The following is a 23,660-nucleotide window of genomic DNA, read 5'->3' as shown; positions in this document are numbered from 1 at the left end:
CCAGGTATCACTTTTCTTGGCCTCCTGCAGTACTGTGAGTATGTCCTCATTGTAGAGGTGACTCTAAGGGATCAGAATTCTACCACACACAGGGAGAGGTTCAGAGATTGTAAGTGGGGATGCATTAGAGATCCCTCATCCTGTGTGAGAAGGTCCACTCTGTGAGGTAACTTGTGGTGATTGCCCCTGGCTAAATGCAGAAGGAGGGGAAGCAGTACTGTCTTGCCAAAAGGGGTCACCAACAAGATTTTTGGTTTGTCCTGCTGAATTTTCTGGACTTTCTGAAGTAGTGGGAAGGGGGGAATGCATATGGAAACATCCCCTTCCAAGAGATTGAAAAGGCATCCGTTGCCCTCACCAGAGGACTAGACAGCCTGGTGCAAAAGGATGGAAACTGTCTGCTCATAGGGGAGGCAAACAGATCTATCTGAGGTATACCCCATTTGTGGACTATGTCTAAGAACATATCCATGTGCAGCATCCATTCGTGGGACTATGACATGGACTGCTTAAGGTGTTTGCCTGAGTATTCTGTTCTGAAGGGATGTACACTGCCTGTAGCATGACTCCCTGTTTGGTGGCAAGCTCCCACACTTGGGGAGCTAGTCTGCATAGAAAGTAAAATGTTGTTCCTCCCTGCTTGTTCACATAACACAGAACTGTAGTGTTGTCTGTGAGCAGTTTTAGTGGGCCTTGTTTCAGCGTGCGTTGGAAGGCCTTTATGGACAAAATAATTGCTCTCATCCCTCTGATACTGATATGCTCCCATTTGATGGAGTCCAGCTATGTACCCTGGACTCCTATGGAACCCATGGCTGCTCCCCACCTCAGATACGAGGCATCAGTGTACATCTCCTGTACTGGTGAGGTAGCTTGTTGGGGTAGACCTGGGTTGCAGTTCACTTGATTCAACCACAACTGAATCTCTTTCGTGAGGCAAGGTAAGAAGGGGATTTTGCGCTCTAGAGGATGTGATCACTGTGTCTATACAGACCTTGGGTACCATTGTAGCTTCCTCATATGGAGCCATGATAATGGCAACATGGGAATGGTCATTGCCATGTGATCCAGCCATCTGCTGTACACCCTGGCAGTTAAGTCTGTGGTCTGAAGGACAGTGAGCAGATGCTGTCTCAAGCTTTCCACATTTTGAATTGGTAGAAAAGCCCTCATTACATATGTCCTTATCCTGCACCCCAGGAATACTATGTCCTGATGGGGTCAGGTTGGTCTTGGGGTAATTTTTCTGGAACCCAGTGCTTCCAGGAGTGAAATTACTGTTTTTAGATGGAGTTGCAGGGATTCTGTGCAATCCGCCTGAATAAAGAAGTTATGTACTCACCATAATGTTCCATCTGAGTTGTTGCTTTTCATTTGTCTTCAACCTGTGGGACATGGATCCGACTCGGCCGCATTTCTCCAGCATTGGATCTGACCTCCAAGCTCCTCCCCTAGCCATAATGCCCATCTCCTTTCTCCCCTCAGATAGGGTTTGCTGCCCACCATAGCATCCCAACCTGACTCAGTGCCTTACTTCTTGGCACAATAACCCAGATAGTATCATAAAAAATAACCAGTTATGCCAAAGAAAAGGCCATGTCTTTTCCAGCCAGACCACCACACAGCTCACGTAAGGCAGAGGTGAAGGAAGGGGGGACAGTTGAAGACAAATGAAAAGCAACAACTCAGATGGAATGTTATGGTGAGTACACAACTTCTTTATCTGAAGCTTTTGTTTTCATTTGGTCTTCAATCTGTGGACTACTAAAAACCTGGTAGGCCCTCATGGAAGGATATTCTGTAACACAGAGGAGTCAAAGGTTGCCCTGCTTCTGGAGAGAAGATCCAACTTGTAATGGGAAATGAAAGTATGTAAAGATGTCCAGGTAGCCACAGAGCAAATGTCATCTAAGGAAACTCTGGACTAAAAGGCAGTTGAAGTAGCCATAAACCTAGTAGAATACGCCTTAACTTGACCTGGCAGAGAAAATCCTTTGGTTGAATATGCCAAGAGTATACACAGAGATCCAACGAGCAATGGTGACCTTTGATACAGGTTTCCCTAAAAATGACAGAGTAGGAAATGAAAAGTTCATCAGACTTGCAAAAGGCCTTTGTTCTGTGTAAATAAAAACATAATTGCCTATGAACATCCAGTTGGTGCAATTTATACTCTCCCTTATTCAGAAAGCTCGGAAAGAAAACAGGGAGATTGATAATCTGATTAATGTTTGATTCTGAGGCCACTTTTGACAGAAAAGAAGGATTAGTGCACAAAGATACCCTGTCTTTATGGAAGATCATGTAAGGAGGCTTGATCGATGAGGCCTGAAGCTCTGACACTCTTAACTGAAGTAACGGCATTCAGAAAGGCTGTCTTCCAAGGCAGGAACTGCAGATCCACTGAAGCAGTGGGTTCAAAGGGGGAAGAAACCAAGGCTTGAAGGACCAAGGAGGCATAGGGTCCTTGATTAGTGGCCTAAGAAGAAAGGTACCCTTCAGAAAAGCTTTACAGAGCTTAGAAGAGGCCAGAGAAGCCGAATTATTCCCTATGTGGAAGTTAGAAAAAGCTGTCAGCTGAACTTTAACCATAGGAAAGCTGGCATCCTATTGAAAAATACCTGCCAGAAACTCTAAGATAACAGGAACAGGTTCAGTGAAGGGATTCAAATCACACTGAGATGCCCAAATAGAGAAATGTTTCCTCTTACTCGAATAAACCTTTCTTGTGGAAGACTTATGAGCTGCTACCAAAATCTGATTAACTGAAAAAGATAGCCTAGGAGTCCTAACTATCATGGGAACTGGAGCAGCCATGCGGTGATCTTCAGACTAGCCAGATCTGGATGTGTAATCCCGGAGGAATGAGAAATCAGATCCGGAACTGGATCCAATGTCCAGGGAGGGCACACACTACATGAGACCAAAGAGAAGAGAACCATAGTTGGCGAGGCCAGAAGGGGGCAATGAGGATGACTGAGCTCCCCAGCTGTTGCACTTTCTGAATGAGCATCAGGATGAGGGGAAGTGGAGGATAAGCATAGAGAAGACCGGAGGGCCAAGCATGAACCAGATCACCCTGGAGGGGAGGTTCAGAGCAAAGCACTCACTGCATTTCACCTTGGAAGGCGAGCTGGAGAGATCTCAGCAAGGCTGACCCCACTTTAGAAAGATCTGTTTCGCTATTGAAAGATTCAGAGACCACTTGTAAGGCATCAGGATAGACCTGCTGAGCCTGTCCACTAGAATGTTGAACCTCCCCGGAATGTGCTTTGCCACCAGAAAATGGCCGGTGGAGATCGCCCACACCCACAATCTCACGGCTTCGTAGGAAAGGGGATAAGACCTGGTTCCCCCTGTTTGTTGATGTATCAAGACTACCAACATATTGTCTGTCTGGATGGCAATTGTCCCTGGTGGAAGATGGGCTTGAAGAGCTTGCAACATCAATAGCACCACCCTCATCTTCAGGACATTGACATGCAACTTTGACTCCAGGGAAGACCACGTGCCTTAAGCTATCCCTCCCAAGCAATGCCCCCCAAACAAAATGGGAAGCATCCATGTCACTATGATCAGAGGGGAGGGAAGACTAAATGGGTGACTGAGAAGAAGGTCTGCGGACTGTCCACCAGAGAAGAGAATCCCTGCAGGTTAACAATAGACAAACAGGATGGGACAATGGTAGATCTGGAAATGACCACTGGACTGCTAGAGTCCATTGGAGCAACTTCATGTGTAACCGAGCTGTGGGTACTTGGCTGATCATGGCTGCCATGGACCCCAATGCCCATAAGACAAATTCCACTGGGGGAGACTGAACTTGAAGAATGCACAATACATGATATTTGAGGGAGTGAAGTCTGCCTGGTGTCAGAAAAACTTTGGTCTGAATGGTATCTAACCTGGATCCAGTGAAATCCAGAACATGAACTGGTTCTAACAGAGATTTGTTGAGATGTACGGTGATGCCCAACTGGTGGGTGGTCTGAATAAGGAAATCCCTGGCATGGCAGAGTCTATGCCTGGAGGGAAGAGAAAGGAGATGATCATCCAGGTAGGGGAAGACCTGAAAGCCCTGCAGCCACAAGTGAGCCACTACCACCACCATCACTTTGGTGAATACCCTGGGGGCTTTGGTGAGACCAAAGGGTAGTGCTCTGAACTGGTAATGATTGGTCCCCAGCCAGAACTGGAGAAACCTCTGAAAGCATCTGTCCATTTTGATGTGATAGTACGCATCTTAAAAGTCTACTGAGCACATCCAGTTGTTCTCCTGTAGGAAGGGCAGGATGGATTGGAGTGTGACCATCCAGAAATGTTGTCTTGGCAATGGACAGGTTCAGGGTAGAGAGATCCAGAATCGGTCTCAAGTCCCCTGTTTTCTTTGGCACTAAAAAGAACCTGGAATAGATACCTAATCCAGACTGGTCTGGGGGGACAGGCTGGATGACTCAATTTTTGAGCAGCTTGGACATTTCCAGTGCTGCATCCTTCCTTTGTGCAAGTGGGATGTCTGGGAGGTGTTTGAGAAAAGGGGACTGAATATCATCTAGATATGATTTGCAAAACCCAACAATCATCTGTTATAGACTCCCAGTCTGTTAGGTGAAGTGAGAGTCGACCTCTGACTGCCTCCAGAGATGAGCAGCTGGTCAATTCTTCACAAGCTGTTGGGCAGGCCTGTCCAGGAAGGAATCCCGAGATCACTGGTTCCTCAGACCCCCTCTGCCGAGAGGACAGCGTCTGTCAAATCCTCCTCTGCCTCTGGGGGAAGATGAGCCCTGAGCATCCTGGGAATAACCCTGAGACTTCTGGAACCACATCATCTTTGCCCCTCATTGATTCCTGGAAAAGGTTTGCTGAGGAGTTGAAAAGTGGATTCCGATGGCAGACAGGGTATTCTTGCCCTTCTTGCTCTGGACCAAAGTGTCACATACAGTCTTTCTAAAAAGAGTGGAACCATCATAAGGGGCAGTCGTAAAAGACGCCTTGAAGGGCTCTGAATAATTACAAAGTCAGAGCCAGGTGTGATATCTAATAGCAATATCTGACCCGGACACTCTAGTGGCATCTTCAGTCTAGTGAGATAGGAGCCACATAGAGGTATTGGATATGGAGGTGAGGGTAGCCATCTGGGAGGAAAAAAATCTTCTTTTCCTCTGCTGACAAGGACCCTGGGGCAGATCCAGCAATCTCCTTAACCAGGTCACACTGGAGCCTGATGACATGTGCCATGTAGCTCAGCGCATGTACAGAGAACGTTGTTGAAGCATAAACCTGCTTCCCAAAACATTCCATGGTCCTAGACTCTTGGTCTAGAGGATGGACCATGGAGCTCTGCTGTGCTCGTTCCTTCTTAGTGGCTTCCACCACCACCATGCCATTGACAGGGGATCCCTTAGATCAATGAGGTTTATCAGAAGGGGCACTGAGGATCTTGTTGGGATGCTTGGGGATGGGCTCCACCATGTTGGGCTCCTTCCACTCCCAAGATGCAATAAGATCCACCAGGAGATCCATGGGAGGGGACACCCAGGATGTAGAGGGTCCTGTGCCAAACGCTTCCAGGAAAACTGACTCGTCAGGGTTGGGTTTTTGGGCAGACCACCACCCACACTGATGAAGGATCACCATGATGTCTCCAAATGAGACATCTTCAGGGGGTAATCAGGGGGAACCCTCCCCTTCCACCAAGTCAGTGTCCTCCATGAGAGACTACAGCATGGAGTTTAAGTGTCTCCTATTACACATGTGCTTTTGAGGAACCTCCTCGGGGGGGTCTCTGGGGAGGACTCTAAAACATCCCTGGGATGGAGAGGTGGCAGGCTGTCCCTGAGTGGGCAGGATGGCGGAAAACAGACCAGACACAGTGAGCCAGGATGGACTCCAAGGATGAGATCATCGAGGGTCTCGATGGGATTGAGAGAACCCTCTCCATGTCGAAGGCAGAAGGAGAATGAACGCCTGGAGCTGGGGCTACGATCGGGTCTGTAATCCTCTGCATCAACGGGGGAGCTGGAGGCAAAACTCCAGGCATCGAGCCTCTGAGTGGAAGGCCTGGCTCTGAAAAACTTTGAAACCAACCCTTTGGATCCAGCACCAAAGCTATGGTTCTGGGCTCATCGGAGCCAACCTGCAAAAGGCAATGGTCAGCAAAGTACCAGGTACCATCCGTGCAGACTACTCGATGCCAAGGGTCTTCATACCCAAGGGCTATGAAACCGGGGATTGGATTGGAGAAGGAGTGATTGGGATGATGAAAGACTGCATGCCTCGAACCCCGGAGGGGGAGGGGGCAGGCAAGGCTCCCATCTGTACTGGCATGTGGATGAATCTCCACATCATCCTGTTCACCTTGGCTTTGGAGAGGCTGTGGGCGGATCTTGCAGAAAAGGCCACAAACACCAGCCTAGACAAGAGGTGGGGTGAAGCTGACACTGGTGAACAGCTCTGAGATACCTCTGGTTCCGGGAAGAAGCATGGGGAATGGAGCCAGGGGGAACTCAAGCTAAGACCCGGGTGAGATTTTGCCGGTGGCTCGACCGAGGAGGAGCTGTCAGGAAACTGCTTCCTTGGCTATCCTGGTGCTTGTGCTTCTCTCCCTCCCCGGTCCTCTTGGCAGGAGCTTGAGTCCCAGAGGCCAGGGCAGAGGGAGTAGCAGAAGTGCAGAAGAGTAAGCTTAGTCCTCCACAGTAAGAGGTGGAAGGAGGCCCTTAAGTATCAGTTTATTCTTTCTGTTGATCAATGCAGGGGGATTGAACCCCATGCAGATCAAGCAGGAGGAATCAAGGTGCTGGACCCCTATGCACACCATGCACAGCATGTGGCCACCTGCAGGGGAAAGCTTATGGCCATACTCTGTGCACTTCCTAAACCCCGGTTTGGGTGTCTCTGCCATAGCAGAGAGACCCACCAGAAGACACACACACACCCTAAGAAAAGTATAGAAAGAAATAGGAATAAGAGCTTTTTTTTTTGCTGCTATAAACAGACGCCTGAGCATAAGCAATATATGGAGGAAAGAGAGAGAAAGGTGAAAGACAGTTTTAGAAATTAACTCAATTACCCCCCCAAAAAAGCCTGGAGTAGTGGACCACGATGCTTGCTGAGAGAGGAAAATGAGATCTGAGGGGAGGAATGAGACAGTGGTATTATGAGTAGGGGAGGAGCTCAGATCCCAAGCCTAAGCTTACTCTTCTGCACTTCTGCTACTCCCTCTGCCCTGGCCTCTGGGACTCAAGCTCCTGCCAAGAGGACAGGGTTGGGAGGGTGGCCTAATGGTTAAGGTGTTTGCCTTGCAAATACAAGGTGCAGGGTTCAAGTCTCACAAGGGAGAACTGGCCAGGCTTAAAATGGCTCACAAGAGCAGTTAGCCTAGTACTAATCTATGAACCTATGAAATGTAGATGTTTGAGTGTATTCACTGTTGCAGACATCACACTTGGGTTATCCTGTCAGGAGTAACCCTCAGTCTGCCCCCGAAATACCAGATGCTTAGTATTTCTGTATCAGTTGCTGTCACTCCAGGACTGATGTCAGGTATAAAAACAGGCAGCCAATGCCATTACATCAGTTTTTCTTGTCCCAAATGTCAAGAGCCCCCAAATAGGAAGCTAGGTTATGGTGGAATAATATCACCAGTAGAAAGTAAATACCAAATAGCACTGCAAGGAGTGAGGAAGAGAGAGAGAGAGAGAGAAGGGTGATGGAGGGTGGGAAACCAGAACTGCAACAGTGAATACAACTGTACTATGTTCTTCATGTTTCACTGTTGCAGTTATCATACTTGGGTTGATTCCCAAAGCTGAAGAAACGGGTGGAGGCAGTCAAGAAGAGTTGGGGCTGGCAAGTATGCCCTGCAAGACTGCAGTTGCACAGCCTGCCCTGGATTTGGAAAAGATAGGCAAGTGCTAATGCTTGGTGAAGGTATGATTAGAACTCCATGTTGCAGCCTCCAGGATGTTCCTGGTACGGACCCCTCTAAGAAAAGCTGCAGAGGTGAAAGCTGCCCTAGTGGAATGTGTTCTGACCCCCTGTGGGGGTGGTTTCTCATGGTGTTTGTAACAGAAATTGATACAGTGTGCTATCCATTTGGAAATGGTTGTTTTGATATGGTCTTGCCCTCTGCCCCTGCTGCAAAGCTGACTAGTAACTGGCCAGATTTCTTAAAGGGCTTAGTCCTATCCAGGTAGAATCTGAGCTGTCTGTGCACATCTAAAGAGTGCAGGATCCTTTCCCCCTTATTTTAAGGTTTAGGGAAAAAGGTGGGCAAATGAATAGACTGGTTGAGAGCCACACTGGACACCCCTTTAGGCATGAAATTTGGGTTAGTCCTGAGGAAGACCCTGTCAGCATGAAAAATGATGAAGGGTTCCACAGCCATGAGTGCTTGTAGCTCAGACACTCTTCTAGCTGAAGTGATGGCCAGAAGCAGGGCTGTTTTCCAAGAGAGGAATTTTAACTCTGCTGAAGTTGCAGGCTCAAAGGGGGGGAGCGTGAGCTTTTCCAATACAAAGTTAAGGTCCAAAGCAGGGGTAGGGGCTCTTCTGGGTGGCTTTAAGTTGTTATCCCTCTAAGGAACAGCTTGATGAGGGGGTGTGAAAAGAGAGGAGGATCTGTGCTGTAATGAGCAGAGATGGCAGAGGCATGTATTTTAATAGAAGAGAAGGATAGGCCCCTGTGTAGCAGGTCTGTTAGGTATTCCAGGATGAGAGGTAAGGAGGGCTGTGCTGGTTCAGCTCCTTTATCCTGGATCCAGGAGCAACACCTTTTCCATTTGTCAGGATCGGAATTTCTAGTTCTGGTTCATCTGGCTTCACGTATAACATCCAGGACTTGCTTGCTTAGGCTGGCCACTGGAGGAGAGGTCAAGGAATAAGCCAGGCTGCCAGGTTTATGGTCTGCAATTGTGGATGCAAGAACTCTCCCTTCTGCTGGGTCAGGAGAGTTGGAATCTGAGGGAGGTGCCATGGTGGCAATGGTGACAGACTGTGCAGTAGTGGGTACCAGTGTTGACGTGGCCAATCTGGGGCAATCAGGATTGCCCTTGGTCTTTCCCCCCTTATTTTGAGTAACACCCTTGTAAGAAGAGGTAGAGTGGGAAATGCATAGATTGAGAGGTTTACCCAATGGAAGGATAGGGCATCTACTTTCCAGGCCTTGCTGTGAGGTTCCCTGGTGCAGAATTTGCTGAGCTGGTGGTTGTTGTGGGAAACAAATAGGTCCACCTTCGGGGTACCCCATTTCTGGATTATGAGGCCGAAGGTGTGGTTTAATTGCCACTCGTGTGATTCTAGGAGATTTCTGCTTAAGTTGTCTGCCAGAAATTGTGGTAGCAGGTGAATCTGCATGGCTGAAGCTGTGTGCCAAAGGGTAATGGCTAGCCCACATAGTGGATAAGAGTGGGTTCCTCCCTGCTTGTTGATGTACCACATCACTGTGGTGTTGTCTGTTTTGATTAGTAGAGGCCCCAGAGAGAGTAGGGGTCTGAAAGCTGTCAGAGCATGCTGAACAGCTAGCATCTCTTTTTGGTTGATGCGCAGATGAATTTGATTTAGGCTCCAGTGGCCCTGAATGCACCTGCCATCCAGGTGGGCACTCCAGGCATAGTCTGATGCATCTGTGGTTAGGGTCTGGGCAGCATGGGGTTGTGAAAAGGGAAGTCCATTGTTGTGGTTGCATGCTGCTGCCCACCAAAGAAAATCTTTCCTTAGAGAAGGTATCATAGGTATAATAGTTTCCCGGTCCTGAGAATGTTGACACCAAAGGCTTTTTAAGTACCATTGAAGTTTCCTCATATGCAGTCTGGCATATGTAATTAGTAGAATGCAGGAGGTCATGAACCCTAGAGCATGCAGGATTTTCCTTGCAGATAGCAGGGTTCTGGTGGCCAGTTGAGAGAAGTAGCCTGTCAAATAAGCTTTGTTTTTCTGGAGTAAGAAATGCCATCTGGGATGCTGTGTCCAGGCTTGCTCCCAGGAATACAATTTTCTGACTGGGGACTAGTTTGTATTTCATTTCATTTACAGTGTACCCCAGGGAGGTCAGTAGGTCTTTTACAAATGTCAGGTGCTGCAACAGCTTTTCCTGACTGTCTGTCTGAATCAGGCAGTCATCCAAGTAAGGGTAAATTTGAATATTTCTTTGTCTGCAAAAAGCAATGGCTGGAGCCAAGCATTTTGTGAAAACTCTGGGAGCAGTGGATAAGCCAAAGGGCAGTGCAGAGAAAGTACAGTTGTGTACACTTACCATAAATGTAGATGTTCTAGTGTATTCACTGTTGCAGTCATCACACTTGGGTTATCTGCCTGCAGGTAGCCCTCAGTCGGCCTGAATACCAGAGACTTAGTATTTCTGCATCGGATGCTGTTGCTCCAGGACTGACGTCAGGTTGTCAGGGGTATAAAAACAGGCAGCCGATGCCATTACATCAGTTTTTCTTGCCCCAAATGTCAGGAGCCTCCCAAACAGGGAGCTAAGTTATGGTGGAGAAAACATCACCAGTAAAAAGTAAATACCAATACCAATAGTAATAGCCATAGAGAGTAGAGAGAGAGAAAACCAGGGAGCTGGAGGGAGGGAAACCAGGACTGCAACAGTGAGTACATTCGAACATCTACATTTATGGTAAGTGTACACAACTGTACTATGTTCTTTGTGTTTCACTGTTGCAGTCATCATACTTGGGTGGATTCCCAAAGCTGAAGAAGGGTGGAGGCAGTCACGAAGAGTTAGGGCTGGCTAGTATGCCTTGCAAGACTGCTGTAGCAAAACCTGCCCTGGATTTGGAAAAAATAGGCAGGTGGTAATGCTTGGTGAAGGTGTGTACAGAACTCCAGGTAGCAGCTTCCAGGATGTCCCTGGTAGGGACTCCCCTGAGAAATGCTGTAGAGGTAGATGTTGCCCTAGTGGAATGTGTTCTGACCCCCTGAGGGGTTGGTTTCCCATGGTGCTTGTAGCAGAAATGGATGCAGTGTGCTATCCATTTGGAAATGGTTTGTTTTGAAATGGCGTTGCCCTCTGCCCCTGTTGCAAAGCTGACTAGTAACTGATCAGATTTTCTGAAGGGCTTAGTCCTATCAAGGTAGAATCTGAGCTGTCTGTGCACGTCCAAGGAGTGCAGGATCCTTTCCCCTTTATTTTGAGGATTAGGGAAAAAGGTTGGCAAATGGATGGATTAGTTGAGAGCCACACTAGACACCACTTTAGGCATAAAGGAAGGGGTAGTCCTGAGGAAAACCCTTTCAGCATGGAAAATAATGAAGGCTTCCACAGCCATAAATGCTTGTAGCTCAGACACTCTTCTAGCTGAAGTGATGGCTAGAAGCAAGGCTGTTTTCCAAGAGAGAAATTTTAACTCTGCTGAAGCAGCAGGTTCAAAGGGGGGTAGTGTGAGCTTTTTCAGTACAAAGTTAAGGTCCCAAGCAGGGGTGGGTGCTCTCCTTGGTGGCCTTAAGTTGTTTGCCCCTCTCAGGAACTGTTTGATAACAGGATGTGAGAAGAGAGGTGGCTCAGTGTTGTAGTGAGCAGAAATGGCAGAGGCACGTATTTTAATGGAGGAGAAGGACAGGCCTTTGTGGAGTAGATCTGCTAAGTAATCCAGAATTACAGGCAGGGAGGGCAGTGTTGTGTCCTCTCCTTTAGATTGAATCCATGAGCAGAACCTTTTCCACTTATCAGCATAGGATTTTCTTGTACTGGGTCTTCTGGCTTCAAGAATTACATCCAGCACCTGCTTGCTTAGGGTTGCTGGGGGAGTATTCAAGGAATAAGCCAGGCTGCAAGATTTAGGGTTTGCAGTTGTGGATGCAAAATCTGACCCTCCTGCTGAGAGAGCAGTGTTGGGTTCTGGTGTATCAGGCTGCGCAGAAGTGGGTACCAGTGCTGGCATAGCCAGTCGGGGCAATCAGAATTGTCCTTGGTCTGTCTTGTTTATCTTGATTAATACTCTTGAGAAAAGGGGCAGAGGGGAAAAGGCATAGATTGAGAGATTTACCCACTGAAAAGATAGGGCATCCACTTTCCAGGCCCTGCTGTGAGGATTCCTGGTGCAGAATTTGCTGAGCTGGTGGTTGTAGGAGTAGGCAAAGAGATCCACGTCTGGGGTCCCCCATTTCTGAGTCAGAAGGTTGAAGGTGCTGGGCTCCAATTGCCACTTATGTGGGTCTAGAAGATTTCTGCTTAAGTTGTCTGCCAGTGAGTTTTGTTTGTCTGGCAGGAATTGAGCTAGCCGATGGACTTGAATGTCCAGGGCCATGTTCCACAGGGCCATGGCTAACCTGCGGAGTGGGTAGGAATGGGTTCCACCCTGCTTACTGATGTACCACATAACTGTGGTGTTGTCTGTTTTTATTAGCAGTTGTCCTGGAAAGAGTAGGGATCTGAAAGCTGTCAGGGCATTCTGTACAGCTAGCATCTCTTTTTGGTTGATGTGCAGATGAATTTGATTTTGGCTCCAGTGGCCCTGAATACATTTTCCATCCATATGTGCCCCCCAGGCATAATCTGATGCATCTGTGGCTAGGGTCTGGGCAGCGTGGGGTTGAGTAAATGGCAGTCCCTTGTTGTGGTTGCATGCTTCTGCCCACGAAATGAACTCTGTCCTTAGGGTATGATAAGAATGACTGTTTCCAGGTCCTGTGAATGATGGCACCAAAGACTTTTTAAGTACCATTGAGGTTTTCCACATATGCAGTCTTGCATATGGAATTAGCAGTATACATGAGGCCATGAACCCTAGGGCTTGCAGTATTTTCCTTGCGGATAGCTAGGTTCTGGTGGCCATTTGTTTGAAATAGTCTGTCAGATAGACTTGTTTTTCTGAAGTGAGGAATGCCATCTGGTAAGTTGTGTCCAAGCTTGCTCCCAGGAATATAATCCTTTGACTGGGTACCAGTTTTGATTTCTTTTCATTGATGGTGCACCCCAAGGAAGTGAGAAGGTTTTCCACAAATGTCAGGTGCTGCAGCAGCAATTCCTGACTGTCCACCTGAATCAGGCAGTCATCCAAGTACGGGTAAATTTGGATATTTCTCTGTCTGCAGTATGCAATGGCTGGAGCCAGGCATTTTGTGAACACTCTGGGTGCAGTAGATAATCCAAAGGGAAGTGCAGATAACTGATAATGCATAGAATTTGCCCTGAAACGTAGATATTTCCTGCATGACTCCCTTATGGGGATGTGTAGATAGGCTTATTTTAAGATTAGGGTGACTAACCAGGCATCCTTGGCTAGCACAGGAAGAAGCTGTTGCAGGGTAAGCATTTTGAATTTTGTTACCACCAGGAAGGTGTTGAGAATTGAAAGATCCAGAATTGGGCTCCAAGAGCCCTCTTTCCTGGGTACCAAGAAGAGTCTGGAGTAGAATCCTTGACCCCTTTGTTCTACTGGAACCAGCTGAATAGCTCTGATATTGAGCAGGGAAAGTACTTGGTTTTGAGCCTCTGCCCACTGGTTTGGAGGAAGGTCTGGAACCCCAATTGGAGTTGGCAGTGAATGGAAATAAAATTTGTACCCCTGGGATACAATGCTGAGGACCCACTGGTCCTGAGTGATGTACATCCAGTTTTTTGCATGAAGGGCATGTTTTCCTCCTAGGGGCACAAGCAATTGGGCAGGGCTGGGTAGTGGAGTAAAGAACTCAGTGTGAGCTTTTTCCATAAGGAGGTGGCTTACCACTCCCTGCTTTAGGGGTGGGGGCACTCCATTGCTTAGATTTCTGCATACTCTGAGACTGTAGTCTGGGTGGTCTGTTTCCAGTGGTTCTGGTTTGAGAAGGCCTGGAGGGTGCTAGAAAGGACAAGTGTTTGGAAGGGCAATGCCTACTGAATCTAGGGGGTTGCACTTGTAAGAATTCCTTAACAGTCTGCATAGACTTAGCTTTTTCTTCCATCTTTTTAAGAAGCTCTTCTGCTTTGGTGCCAAACAAACAGTCCTTATTCAAAGGAGCGTCTAGTAACTTTGATTTGACATGGTCTGGCAAGGTCTACTCCTTCAGCCAAGCATGTCTTCTCAGTACAGATCCAGTGACTGCTGCCCTGCAAGAGGCTTCTAGGGCATCAAAGCCACACTGCAAAGTATGCTTGCTGACTTGGCTTGCATAGTGCATAAGCTCTTGCAATTCTTTATTTTCTGCACAGTCTGAGAAGGTTGCCACTTTTTGTTTAATAAGCTCCATAATATGTTGCTGGTAATTCAGCATGTGAAACTGATAATTCAATGCCCTAATAGCAAGAGTTGCAGATGTATATACCTTCTTACCCCATTTGTCCAAAGTTCTGGAATCCCTGTCCGAAGGGGTGGGATTGTTGGCTATAGTAGCCTTGATACCTTTAGGCCCATGGGAGATGATCTCTGGGTCAGCAGTAGGATTCTTGAAAATACATTTGTGAGTGTCAGGTACTCTGTAGTACCTGTCTGGTTTCCTAGGGGCAGGAGATAAGGTGTCAGGAGTAAGACTGAATTCCATAAAAACATCATCCACAACATCCAAGACAGGGAGTATTGCTAAAGGACTGTGCTGAGGCAACTTGAGAAATTCTCTGAGTCTCTTTTTGGACTGAGGATAGTCTTGGCATTCCCAGTGGAAATGCTCTCTTAAGGTATGTAAGGTTTCACCAAAAGAAAAATCCTCTGGAGGGGAGGCAGAGGGAATGAATTCCTCTGCATCTGAATCCTCATAAGCAGATAAGGGCATGTCTTCATAATCAGAAATCTCAGAGTCATCAGACCCTGGCCTGTAGAAGCTGAAGGGGACTGAACCTTTTGTCTATTAGCAGGGGAAGGCTGACTTCCCATAATCAGCATAATAAGGTCTTCAGCAATTCTAAGGATTTGTTTTTGTGGCATGGGAGCAGGTGCATGCACTTTGGTCATCGGTTTTCTAGGCGTAGTGTGTACTCTGGGCCTAAGAAACTTGGTAGTTGTTGTGTCTTTCGGCTTTTGCCAGTTAGGGGTCGCCACAGCGGAACTCCGGTCCGCTAATGATTGGCAGTAGATGTTTACGTCCCGTGTTGCCAGCTCTGATGCACAACCTTCAACGAAGGTACGCCCATTCACGCATGTCTCCACACAGAAGATGCTCTAGCTGAGAATTGAACAGGACAACGTCATACTGTGAGGCGACAAAGCTACCGCAGCACCAAGAAACTCGGTAGTATTGGTTAAAAAAGAAGTCGTCAGTTTGAGTCGAACATCGGTTGAGCGAAGAAAGTACAGTTGTGTACACTTACCATAAATGTAGATGTTCGAGTGTATTCACTGTTGCAGTCATCACATTTGGGTTATCTGCCTGCAGGTAGCTCTCAGCTGGGCTGAATACCAGAGTCTTGGGATTTCTGCATCTGACGCTGTCGCTTCTTCCATGATGTCAGGTCGTCAGGGGTATAAAACATGCAGCCAACACCATTACATCAGGTTTTTCTTGCCCCAGATGTCAGGTGCCCCCAAAATAGGAACCAATTATATGAAGTGGAACACCTCCAGCAAAAAGCAAACACACATTGTATAAGATATGCCAAACCAAAAAGGATAGGTAAAAGCAAAGACAATCAGGGGGCTGGAGGGAGGGTAACCAGGACTGCAACAGTGAATACACTCGAACATCTACATTTATGGTAAGTGTACACAACTGTACTATGTTCTTCGTGTTTCACTGTTGCAGTCATCATATTGGGTTGATTCCCAAAGCTAAAGAAGGATGGAGGTAGTTAAGAAGCATTAGGGCTGGCAATCAGGCCCTGTAAAACTGCTTTGGCAAATCCAGCTCTGGATATAGAAAAGATGGGCAAGTGGTAATGCTTGGTGAAAGTGTGTACAGAGCTCCCTGTTGCAGCTTCCAGGATGTCCCTGGTAGGGACTCCTCTAAGAAATGCAGTAGAGGTAGATGTAGCCCTAGTGGAATGTGTTCTTATCCCCTGTGAGGTAGGTTTTCCATGGTGCTTGTAGCAGAAATGGATGCAGTGTGCTATCCATTTAGAAATGGTTTGTTTTGAAATGGCCTTGCCCTCTGCCCCCGCAGCAAAGCTGATTAGCAGCTGGTCAGATTTTCTGAGAGGCTTAGTCCTGTCCAGATAGAATCTAAGCTGCTTGGTTACATCCAGGGAGTGCAGGATCCTTTCCCCTTTATTCTGAGGATGAGGGAAAAAGTAGGCAAATGAATGGACTGGTTTAAAGTCACACTAGACACCACCTTGGGCATAAAAGATGGGTTAGTCCTGAAGGAAACCCTGTCCCCATGGAAGATAATGAAGGGTTCCACTGCCATAAGGGCCTGCAGTTCGGACACTCTTCTTGCTGAAGTGATGGCTAGAAGTAAAGCTGTTTTCCATGAGAGGAATTTTAAGTCTGCTGTAGCAACTGGTTCAAAGGGTGGAAGTGTTAGTTTTTCCAATACAAAGTTAAGGTCCCAGGCTGGAGTGGGAGTGCTCCTGGGGGGTCTTAAATTTTTGGCTCCTCTAAGGAACTGTTTTACCAGAGGATGAGAGAAGAGGGGTGGCTCAGTATTATAATGAGCTGAGATGGCAGAGGCATGAATCTTAATTGAAGAGAAGGATAGGCCCTTGTGGAGCATTTCTGTTAAGTAATCTAGTATATGAGGTAAGCTGGGCATATTTGTGCCCATCCCCTGAGACTGGCTCCAGGAACAGTATCTTTAAAACTTTTCTGAATAGGATTTTCTAGTACTAGGCCTCCTTGCCTCAAGAATGACATCCAGCAGCTGCTTACTGAGGGTTGCTGGTGGTGAGTTCAAGGGATTAATCAGGCTGCAAGGTTCAGGGTCTGCAGCTGAGGGTGCATAATCTGGCCCACCTGCTGGGACAGCAGGGAAGGAGTCTGAGGCAGGTGCCATGGTTGTAGCACTGTCAGACTGCACAAAAGAGGGTGCCAGTGCTGGCGTGGCCAGTCTGATGCAATCAGGATTGTCCTTGGCTTGTCCTGTTTGAGCTTTAGTAGAACCTTCGAGAGGAGAGGCAGAGGGGGAAAGGCATAGACTGAGAGGCTTTCCCAGATGAAGGACAGGGCATCCACTTTCCAAGCTTGGCTGTGGGGAGTTCTGGTGCAGTATTTGTTCAATTGATAGTTCTGAGGGAAAGCAAACAGGTCCACCTCTGGTGTCCCTCATCTGTTCCTCAAAAACTTGAATATTTTGGGTTCCAGTTTCCATTCGTGTGGGTCCATGAGATTTCTGCTTAAGTCATCTGCCAGTGAATTTAGCTTGCCTGGCAGGAATTAAGCTTGTATGTGCACATGGTTGCTCAAGGCTGTGTTCCACTGAGCCATGGCTAGTCTGCAGAGTGTGTAGGAATGGGTTCCCCCCTGCTTGTTTATGTACCACATAACTGTGATGTTGTCTGTCTTTACCAATAGTTGTTCTGGAAGAATAAGGCCTTTGAAGGCTGTCAGAGCATTCTGTACAGCTAACATTTCTTTTTGATTGATATACAGGTGCATCTGCTTTGGGTTCCATTTGCCCTGAATGCACTGCCCTGCCATGTGAGCCCCCCATGCATAGTCTGATGCATCTGTTGTTAGGATTTGGGCGGCAGGGGGTAGAGTGAAAGAGAGTCCCTTGTTGTGGTTGCAGGCCTCTGCCCACCAAAGAAACTCTGCCCTTAGACAAGGAATGATAGGAATTATAGTTTCCAGGTCCTGAGAATGTTGACACCATAGACTTTTTAGGTACCATTGAAGTTTCCTCATATGCAGTCTTGCATATGGAATTAGAATGCAAGAGGCCATGAATCCCAGAGCTTGCAGTATTTTTTTTGCAGATAGCTGGGTTTTGGTGGCCAGTAGATTGAAGTAGTTTGTCAAATAAATTAGTTTCTCTGCAGTGAGGAATGCCATCTGGGAAGTTGTGTTCAAGCTTGCTCCCAGGATTACAATCTGTTGGCAGGGTACTAGGTGTGATTTCTTTTCGTTGATGGTGTAGCTCAGTGAAGTTAGAAGTCTCTTTACAAATACCAGGTGCTGTAATAGCAAGTCCTGACCTTCCACCTGAATCAGGCAACTGTCCAAGTATGGGTAAATCTGAATATTTCTCTGCCTGCAAAATTAAATGGCTGGAGCTATGCACTTTGTGAATACCCTGAGCGCAGTAGATAAGCCAAAGGAAAGTGCAGAGAACTGATAGTGCATAGAGCCTGCTCTGAAGCATAGGTATTTCCTGCAAGATTCCCTTATGGGGATGTGCAGATAAGCTTCTTTTAAGTCTAGGGTTGCCAGCCAGGAATCATTGGCTAGCATAGGAAGCAGCAGTTGGAGTTAGCGTTTTGAATTTTGGATCTACCAGAAAGGTGTTGAGAATAGACAGATCCAGGATAGGACGCCAGGAGTTTTTTTTTTTTCTGGGAACCAGAAACAGTCTTCAATAAAAGCCTTGTCCCCTTTCTTCTGTTGGGACAGGTTGAATAGCCTTGATGCTGAGGAGAGAAAGTACTTGCTTTTGGGCCTCCACCCACTGGTTTGGGGGGAGGTCTGGCCATCCACTTAGGGTTGGGAGTGAGTGGAAGTGGAATCTGTATCCTAGGGAAACAATGTTTAAAACCCATTTGTCTTGGGTAATGTACTCCCAGTTTTTTGTACGCAGGGCAAGTTTTCCTCCTAAAGGTGCATGCACTTGGGCAAGGCTTGCAAGAGTTAACGATAAGTCACTGTGCAATTTTACCATAGGGTGGTGGCTTACTACTCCCTGTTTTGGACGTGGGAGCACCTCACTGCTTAGATCTGTGCATAACCTGAGACTGAAGTCTTGGTGGTCTGCTGCCCCTAGATTTGGACTGAGAAGGCCTGGAAGGGACTGGAAAGGACCAGTTCTTTGAAGCCCAATGCCTACTGAATCTAGGTGGCTGTACTTGCAAGAAATCTTTAACAGTTTGCATAGATTTAACTTTATCCTCCATCCTTTTGAGGACTTCTTCTGCTTTATTGCCAAATAGGTGCTCTTGGTTTAAGGGTGCATCCAGTAATTTTGCATTGACATGATCTGGCAAGTTTTGTTCCTTAAGCCAAGCATGCCTTCTAAGAACAGACCCAGTGACAGCAGCCCTGCAAGATGCATCTAAAGCATCACAACCAACCTGCAAAGTATATTTGCCAACTTGGTTAGCAGAATGCATTAAATCTTGTAAATCTGTGTTCTGCACAGTCAGGAATCAACATAATTTTCTGTTTAATTAGCTCCATAATATGTTGCTGATACTTTAACATATGAAACCGGCAATTTAAATCCCTAATGGCCAGAGTAGCAGAGGTGTATACCTTCTTACCCCATCTGTCTAAAGCCCTAGAATTCCTGTCAGAAGGGGTAGGATTCTTGGCTGTAGTAGCCTTAATGCCTTTAGGTCCTTGGGAAATGATCTCTGGATCCACAGTAGGATTCTTGAAAAGCAATTTGTGAGAATCAGGTACTCTATAGTACCTGTCAGGTTTCCTGGAAGTGGAGGCAAAGTATCCGGGGTAAGGCTGGATGACAAGGAAACATGATCTACAATCTCCAGAACAGAAGGGATAGCAAGAGGCCTGTGCTGAGGCAGGTTTAAAAATTCCCTGAGTCTCTTTTTGGACTGAAAGTAGTCCTGGTTTCCCAGCGAAAATGCTCCCTAAGGGTATGCAGGGTTTCACCAAAAGAAAAATTTTCTGGAGGGGAAGCAGAGGGAATGGAATCCTCTGCATCAGAATCCTCATAGGTGGATAAGGGTATCTCCTGGTAGTCAGAAGGAAAGTACAGTTGTGTACCTACCATAAATGTAGATGTTTGAGTGTATTCACTGTTGCAGTCATTACTCTTGGGTTATCCTGCTGGCAGGCGACCCTCGGTCGGCCAGAATTCCAAAGTCTAGGTCTGGCGTCAGTTGCTGTCGCCTCTTCCCTGATGTCAGTGCACCAGGGGTATAAAAGATGCAGCAGATACCATTTTCTTCAGTTTTTCTTGCCCCAGATGTCAGGTGCCTCCAAACTGGTAGGCTGAAAAATATGCCAATAAAAATGCATGCACAAAAATAACATTTCCTTCATCTACAAGCAAATACACCAAATAGGTTGTATAGGATAGAGAAGTGCAGATAAGTCCCAGCAAAGAAAAGGGGGATGGTGGGTGGGTAACTTGGACTGCAACAGTGAATACACTCGAACATCTACATTTATGGTAGGTACACAACTGTACTATGTTCGGGTTTCACTGTTGCAGTCATTACTCTTGGGTTGAATCCCAAAGCTGAGGAAGGGTGGCTGGGCTAAACAGGATTAGGAGAGGCTATGAGGCCCTGCAGGACTGCAGTGACAAAGCCTGCTCTGGACTTAGAGTAAAGAGGTAAGTGGTAGTGCTATGTGAAGGTGTGCACTGAACTCCAAGTTGCAGCCTCTAAAATATCTTTGGTTGGTACTCCTCTGAGGAAGGCTGCTGAGGTGGCTGCTGCTCTGGTGGAATGAGGCCTAATGCCCTTAGGCACTGATTTGCCATGTTGAAAATAGCAGAAATGGATGCAATGGCCTATCCATTTTGAAATAGTCTATTTTGAGATAGCCTTTCCTTGTGATCCTGCAGCATATGACACTAAAAGTTGCTCAGTCTTTCTGAAAGCTTTTAGTTCTGTCCACGTAGAAGCATAACTGCCTGTGTATGTCCAAAGAATGCAGAATTTTCTCACCCTTGTTCTGTGGATTGGATAAAAGGTTGGCAACTGAATGGTTTGGTTAAGGGCCACACTGGACACCACCTTAGGCATAAATGTAGGGTTTGTCCTCAGAGAAACTCTGTCTGGATGAAAAATGATGAAAGGTCCCACAGCCATGAGTGCTTGTAACTCCGAGACCCGCCTTGCAGAGGTTATTGCTAGGAGCAGAGCTGTTTTCCAGGATAAGAATTTTATATCTGCTGTTGATGCTGGCTCAAAAGGAGGCAGTGTGAGTTTTTCCAAAACATAATTGAGGTCCCAGGCCAGGACTGGTGCTCTCCTTGGAGGCCTAATGTTTTTGGCCCCTCTGAGGTACTGCCTTATTAAAGGATGAGAAAAAATAGGTGGATCCATGTTGTAATCGGCTGAAATGGCAGAGGCATGGATCTTAATTGATGAGAAGGAAAGGCCTTTGTTCAGCATCTCAGTTAGGTATTGTAAAATCTGAGGGATATTTGGTACACACGTGTCAATGCCTTGTTCCTGGTTCCAAGCACAGAATCTCTTCCATTTTTCTGCATAAGATTTTCTGGTACTGGACCTCCTGGCCTCCAAGATAACATCCATAACAGCTTTTGAAAGAGGAGTATTCTGAATGGTTATATTATCCGCCATGCTGCCATATTTAAGGTCCTGAGTTGGCTGTGCAGGATCTGATTGTTCTGTTGGGTCAGCAAGTGAGTAGTTTGAGGCAGTATCCATGCTGGACCTTGAGACAAGCTCTTTAGGATTGGGTACCAGTGCTGGCATGGCCAGTCTGGTGCAATCAGTATCATTTTTGGCTTCTCTTGTCAGACCTTTAGGAGTACCCTGGGAAGGAGAGGCAGTGGGGGAAAAGCATATACCGTTAGATTTTTCCAGCTGAAGGATAGGGCGTCCACTTTCCATGCTTGCTTGTGATAAATCCTTGTGCAAAATCTCTGCAATTGGCAGTTGTGAGGGGAGGCAAATAGATCTATGTTCGGGCATCCCCATTTCCTTATTATCATGCTGAAGACTTGTGGATCCAGTTTCCATTCGTGGGGATCCATGAGGTTTCTGTTTAGTTCGTCTGCCAGAGTATCTGTCTTTCCTTGCAGGAATTGTGCTTGCAGGTGAATTTGGAAAGCCAATGCTGTGTCCCATAAGGTCATTGCGTGTCTGCATAGTGGGTAGGAATGTGTACCTCCCTGCTTGTTTATGTAACACATGACCGTAGTGATGTCTGTCTTTATCAGTAACTGTCCTGGATGAAGCAGGTCCTTGAAAGCTGTCAGGGCATTTTGAACAGCTAGCATCTCTTTTTTATTGATGTGAAGATGCATCTGGTTTGCAGACCATGTGCCCTGAATACATTTTCCTGCCATATGGGCTCCCCAGGCATAATCTGATGCATCCATTGTCAGTGTCTGTCTGGCTGTGGGTAAACTGAATGGCAGACCCTTGTGGTGACAGGCCTCTGCCCACCAACGAAACTCCTGTTGTAGGCAGGGAATGAGTGTAATTACTGTTTCCAGGCTGTGGCAATGCTGAGTCCAAACACTTTTTAGGTACCATTGTAGTTTCCTCATATGCAGTCTGGCATATGGAATTAGTAGAATGCAAGATGCCATGAAACCCAAGGCCTGCAGGATTTTCCTTGCAGATAAGTGGGTTTGTGTTGCCAATTTCTTGAAGGAAGTAGTCAGATGCTTTTGTTTGTCTGGCGTGAGATAAGCTATCTGGCAGTTGTATTTAAGCTTGCACCCAGGAATATTATCTCTTGAGAGGGCACTAGGTTTGATTTCTTTTCATTTACTGTGTAGCCTAGGCCAATTAGTAATCTTTTTACAAACGCCAAATGCTGTAGAAGAATGTCTTTGTTCTCTGCTTGAATTAGGCAGTCATCCAAGTAGGGATATATTTGAATTCCTTTTTGTCTGCAAAATGCTATTACTGGTGCCAGGCATTTTGTGAAGACCCTGGGCGCAGTAGATAAGCCAAAGGGCAGTGCAGAGAATTGGTAATGCATTGAGCCAGCTATGAATCTGAGGTATCTTCTGCAAGATTGTCTGATAGGGACATGCAGGTATGCCTCTTTTAGGTCCAAAGTTACGAGCCAAGCCTTCTAGCCCAGCATGGGCAGTAACTGCTATAGAGTCAACATCTTGAATTTTGGAACTTCTAGAAACATGTTTAAAATTGACAGGTCCAGTATTGGTCTCCAGGTTTTGTCCTTTCTGGGTACTAGAAAAAGTCTGGAGTAAAATCCTTGCCCCTGCTCTTGTTGTGGTACTTGCTGAATGGCCCTCATGTCCATGAGGGCTGTAATTTGTTTTTGTGCCTCTGTCCATTGATTGTGTGTCAGGTCTGGCATACCTTTTGACCTTGGTAAGGTGTGAAAATGGAACCTGTAGCCTTGGGTCACTATGTTCAGGACCCATTTGTCTTGGGTAATCATTTGCCAATTTGATGAAAAAAGTGCTATTTTTCCCCCTAAGAGAGCTGCCAAAAGAAAAGTGTTTGGATCTGGGAGAGGAACGTCATTGGGACTGTTTCCTGTAAGGTTGTGATTTGTCTTCTCCGCTTTTGGATGTAGGAGCACCCCATTGTTTAGGCCTGTATGAGCCTTGGGGCTGAGATCTGCCTCTGGGATGCGTATATCTGCCTTTTTGTGGTCTGTCTGACACTGGAAAGGACCAATTGTTAGTGGGCCAGTTCCTGCTAAACCTGGGTGGCTGCACCTGTAAGAAATCCTTGATTGTCTGCATGGATTTTGCTTTATCCTCCAGTTTGTTCAACACCTCTTTTGCTTTAGTACCAAACAAAGTGTCATGCTGTAATGGTGCATCTAATAATTTTGCTTTAACATGATCGGGCAGATTCTGTTCCTTTAACCAAGCATGCCTTCTAATTACAGAACCTGTAACAGCGGCCCTGCAAGAGGCCTCCAGTGAATCATAACCACATTGCAAAGTATGCTTTCCCACTTGTTCAGCTGCATGCAATAACTCCTGCAATTC

The sequence above is a fragment of the Protopterus annectens genome, chromosome 17.part0, assembly GCF_019279795.1.
Source record: "Protopterus annectens isolate FY-2018-M chromosome 17.part0, PAN1.0, whole genome shotgun sequence".
In the NCBI taxonomy this organism is placed as follows: Eukaryota; Metazoa; Chordata; order Ceratodontiformes; family Protopteridae; genus Protopterus; species Protopterus annectens.
Note: the sequence above shows the minus strand (reverse complement) of the source record.